The sequence below is a fragment of the Gopherus flavomarginatus genome, chromosome 8 (assembly GCF_025201925.1).
Source record: "Gopherus flavomarginatus isolate rGopFla2 chromosome 8, rGopFla2.mat.asm, whole genome shotgun sequence".
Classification (NCBI taxonomy): domain Eukaryota; kingdom Metazoa; phylum Chordata; order Testudines; family Testudinidae; genus Gopherus; species Gopherus flavomarginatus.
The window spans coordinates 56,518,297-56,523,786 of NC_066624.1; positions in this window are offsets into that span (position 1 = coordinate 56,518,297).

Below are 5,490 nucleotides of genomic sequence, written 5' to 3' on the forward strand. Positions count from 1 at the left end.
GCTACCCCTCTGATACTTGACAAAATGTTTCAGTGACACGGAATCGGCATTGTTTTCCAAACAAGATTTCACTCAGCTCTAGTGCTAATGTAATTGAGAGTGGTACAAGTGTAGCTGTTTTTTGGTGGTGTCCCTCTGCTATCTGGTTAACAGCTGATAAATGTCTTTCATTCCACCAAGTTACATATGTATGGATCCCCCACTATCAGCCATGTTGGAATCCTGGATCCTTAGTGTCAAAACACAGACCTCTACTGCTCGAGCTTAATGTGCAGCTCTGTTGGCTGGCAGCATCTATTAGCCTGTAGATGAACTAGCCCCTAGACAGGAACACAGAGCATCTAGTCAGTATCTTACACTAGCCTGGTACAAAGTGTTGCAAACAATTAAATAATATTGGCAGATAGAATTTTCAAATATATAATTTTGTTTGGCTAAATGCTGCCATTTTCTGGATGTGACATAAAACCAAGGTCATGACCACTTGAGGTCATTAAAGATCTTATGTCACTTTTTGCATGAGATGGGGTATTAGCCATAGGACCTTATATACTATGATGATCAATAGATAGATTGATGTCCTGACTGAATTCCCAACTGCAATATATTATATTCTGCCTACAATCCCAACTCTCTTGCCCTTGCAACTGAATATCATCTTCTTCACTTCCTGTCCTAAACTGTTGTGCGGTTTTTCAGTTGCTGTTCTTCACCACAGTGGTGGATGGAGTGATGCAGGCATATAGTTTATCCACTAGTTATATTTATAAGGCTGTTTGGGCCCCTTCTGGATGAAAGTCGCTATGCACATGTGCAGTCGTTAGCATGAATATTTGAGCACATAGAAGCATCCTAGTTATTAGCTGGTGAAAAAATTGATGGGGCATTTTGACTTCTCCTCTATCATAAGCAGCAGGGGCGGCTCCAGACACCAGTGGAGCAAGTGCGTGCCTGGGGCGGCAAGCTGTGGGGGGCGGGCCTGGTGGTTGCTGTAAGGGCGGCAGTCAGGCATGCCTGCAGGACGTCTGCCGGTCCCGTGGCTTCTTCAGCAATTCGGCGGTGAGTATACCAAAGGTGCAGGACTGGCAGATCACCCGCAGAAACACAGCCGAAGGCCTCCTGACTACTATGCTTGAGGCGATAAAAATCATAGAGCCACCCTTGATAAGCAGTTATAATACAAAGAAATTGTCTTTAAAAAGTATCTTTTATTACTAATCCCTTTAATAAACTCTACAGCAATTTGAATTCTCCAGCATCACTTAGAAGATCCATTCTGTGACTAAAAGATTTGATTATTTTTTAATTATCCATATTTGGCATATGATCAGAAACAAATGCTATAATCTCCCTCCCAAAGTTGTTTGTTTATTATTTAAACTACCAAGGACTCAATTGCGTTTAGGATTGGGGTGTTAAAAGGAAGGAGAAACACTTTGTGGAATGGTTCAATTTCAGTGAACTTCCAGCAGAACATAAGCAGAGTGCAGACTGCATCAGAACTTGTGAGCCCGAGGATTCTAAGGTCTGCAACTCTAGGTCAGCTGGCTATCTAGGCTCCCTGCTCCCAACAAGAATCTGGTTAGTTTCACTGCAGCTATTCAATGGTGGGCAGTTGTGAAACTGACAATAATCAATCCATTTCAGTCAGTAGTGACTGCAGGTGGGCAGCAGGGAATCCAGGAGCATATTTCATTTCAGAAACACTAGACTTTGTGGGATTTCAGTTCTATAAAAATGCTCTAGTTTTTAGCTTTTTTGTCCCATTTCAAGACAGAAAGGGCAAAAAACATCCCCTCCTTCTACCTCTCCTGGGCCTTCCCTATTCTGAGACCAAGCAGTGCACCTTGTCACTACCTTTTATATCCCTCCCAGTCCCTGACCCTCATCTCCATGCCCCCACTCCATACCCCTTTCCTGGAATCTTGGCCTGCCACATTTCTCCTTTCACCCCATCCCTTACCGGTACTCTGAATATCCCTGTCACAAATGGTCCCCATAGTTTAACAAGCAACTTGCTGGAGGTTATAGTCTTACTGTGACTCCTACTGAAGTCAAAGCTCCCCTTGACTTTACTGGAGGAGAGATCAAGCCCAATATCACTTTGTACAATGTTAAATACAGAAGGCCAAGTTCATATCTATTTATCTAATCAGCAAGGTATTGCCCTGGTACATCACAAGTGTTAACTGTTATACACCTCTAGCCCGATATAACACCACTCGTTATAACATGAATTTGGATATAACATGGTAAAGCAGCACTCCGGGGGCAGGGGTGGGGGCTGCGTGCGCTGGTGGATCAAATCAAGTTCGATATAACGCAGTTTCATCTATAATGCGATAAGATTTTTTGGCTCCCAAGGACAGCATTATATCAAGGTAGAGGTGTATTTGGCTCAGTCTGTTGTATGGTGGACTGTAGTTATCTAAAACTTATTTTATAACTGCAACTAGCTAAAGCAGGAGGAAGGATGGTCATGTAATTATGGCAATTGTGTAGGAGTCAGGAGACCTGAACTGTATTCCTGGCTCCACCATGGTCTTGTTCTGTGAGTTTGGAGAAGTCACGTGCTATCTGTGCCATTTTCCACCTCTGTAATATTAACCTACTGCCTGGGACATTGTGAGGTTAAATGGCTTAGTGTTTTGAAATCCTGAGATGTGCACACTGCTATTTTAAAACAGTGGCCATGAGCTGGGAAGTGGAATAAGCACTAATGTGTATTATTTGCTTTATGGGAGCACCTAGAGGTCTCAAGTGGGAGGCGAGCACCATTGTGCTATCATTCATCAAAGCAGCATATTGCTTTGGGAGAGTTACATGTGCCCACTAATATTTAACATGAATATTGTGGGAAATTCTGAAATTAAGCATTGCAATTAAAGAACTATATCAATAGAGGGGGGAAATATTCCCCAAGTATTAATTGGTATTAGATGTTTGGTTTAAACACACCATAGTGGGAGAAAATCCTGTGGTGTATTCCAACCAAATGTGGTCTATTCAGGGATGGATTCAGCCACATGGTTTCTTTTAGTACTACAGGGAGCCAGGGAGTGATTAAAATGTGCAGGGACCATGCTGAAAATGGATCTTTAGCTGCTTCATGACTGCCTCACACAGTTGGGATGTTGAACAAATCTCTACTGGCTGACTCCAGTGCCTACTGAAGACAATGGGAAAATCTCCATTAGCCTCAGGTCCAGTTCTAATGGGACAGTGGGCACTTCAGAGACTGTCATAAAACAGTGCTGTTGTGTGGGGTGTGGAGAAGGGGTTTACATGGGGTGTCACCAAGGCTATCAAAAAGGAAGGAAGATCCATTGGTTAGGGTGTTAGCCTGGGACATGGAAAACCCAGGTTCAATTGCCTGCTCTCGCAAGCACTTCCTGTGTGACTTGGGGCACGTCATCTCATCTCACTGGCTTCAGCTTCTCCTCTGTACCATGGAAATAACAACCCTGCCCCGCTACAAAGGGGAATTGTGAAGATAAGTATATATTAAAGATCGTAAGGCACTCAGATACTATATATCAGAGGGGTAGCCGTGTTAGCCTGGATCTATAAAAGCGGCAAAGAGTTCTGTGGCACCTTATATTTTTTAGAAGGTCTCTTTCTATAAGTCTATCATATATAACTATACTATTGTTGTATGTAAAGTAAATAAGGTTTTTAAAATGTTTAAGAAGCTTCATTTAAAATTAAATTAAAATGCAGAGCCGCCCGGACTGGTGGCCAGGATCCAGGCAGTGTGAATGCCACTGAAAATCAGCTTGCGTGCCACCTTTGGCATGCATGCCATAAATTGCCTACCCCTGTTATAGACTAACAGAAGTATTGGAGCATGAGCTTTCATGGGTAAATACCCATGTCATCGGATGCCTACGAAGTGGGTATTTACCCATGAAAGCTCATGCTCCAATACATTTGTTAGTCTATAAGGTGCCACAGAACTCTTTGCCTCAGATACTATGGTGATGCCTAAGCTAGATGGATATTACTGCTGTTCTCTTACCAACGAGCATTTCTTCTGGGTTTTGGAATCGGAGAAGATTGTTTAAAGATAAACTCAGATGTAATTATCTGAGACCAAATTATAAATGGAAGGAGTGTGGGGGCCTGGGATGACAGCCAGCAAGATATAAAAGGCAGGCCTGAGATCAGTGCTTGTTGGCAAACCTCAGACTCACAGCATTCAATCTGGTTTTGTTCTGAGAGCAAAAGGACATAGAATTCTTAACAGGAGACTGGCCTATTCTGCATTGGTTCTTGTAATAATGATAGCTCTTAGCTAGCACATTTCAACCACAGATCTCAGAGTACCTTATAAGTGAGGACATTAGCTACATTTTACAGACAGGGAAACTGAGTCACTGATGGGTGAAGTGACTTGACTGAGATCAGACAGCCAATCAGTGGCTGAGTCTGACTGTTAAGCCTTCACTGGGCCAGGCTGAGAAGAAAAATCTGTTTGTATTTCACGCACTGAAGACGCTTTGTATCAAACACATCCCAAAGTGCTCTACAGACTACAGGAAGCACTCTGCCCACCACTTCAATGCAGCAACCTCGAAAGGGAATTTTCTGGGAAAATTTACAATGAAATTAAAAAGCCAATTTTCTTCAGAAAAGTGTTTTGACATAACATTTTTAATCAACTGCAGTAATTACCTGGTTTGGAAGTGAGCCCCGACCTGGGGTTCACACGCTTACAGCTGTGACAAGTGCCATGGGATTTTCACTGACCACATCACTGGTTCATACTTCATCTGATATATTGCACTGGCTGTGGCACAGTGCAGCACACTGAGCTGTTAGCCCATTCCTGATCTGACGTGAAGAATGCCCACTGCAGTACTGAATCAACACCACCACTTGAAATAAAACCAATGTTTGTTGTTGACAGCAGACCTCAAAGTACAGTATAGCTCCATTTAACTAGTCTCTGGACTACTCATGATCCATGAATCAATGTGCATCATGTATTGTCTCCCTATGTCTCTGGGAAGATAGGACTTCTATTGTACTGAGCAAACTGGCCCTGGTTAGCTTGGCTTGCTTGAGATCTCAGCTTAAGGTGATATAGCTGCAACACACAAAATAAATCATTTTAGAAAGGGAATAAGGACTGGGCAGTGCCTGAGGGGCAAAGGCTTTTTGCTGAAATACTGAATTAAAGGATTTCAGACACAGCAGCATTTTTTGTATTTAAGATATTTAAAGAAGTTAGTCCATGTTAGATTCAGTGACTACTGCTCTGAGAATGGACTGGATCCAAAGCCATCGAAGTCTGTGGAAAGACTTCCACTGACTACACTGGATTTTTGGTCAGGCCCTATGACAATAATGATAGTGGGGTTTCTTTGCTGATTCATCATTCAATTCCTCAATTTCATCATGCTTCCCCTTCCCCTATAACTTTTCCCCCCATTCCTTCTCTACAGGAGAAGCCAAGACTCAAACAGACATTCATACTGCCGCAAGCAA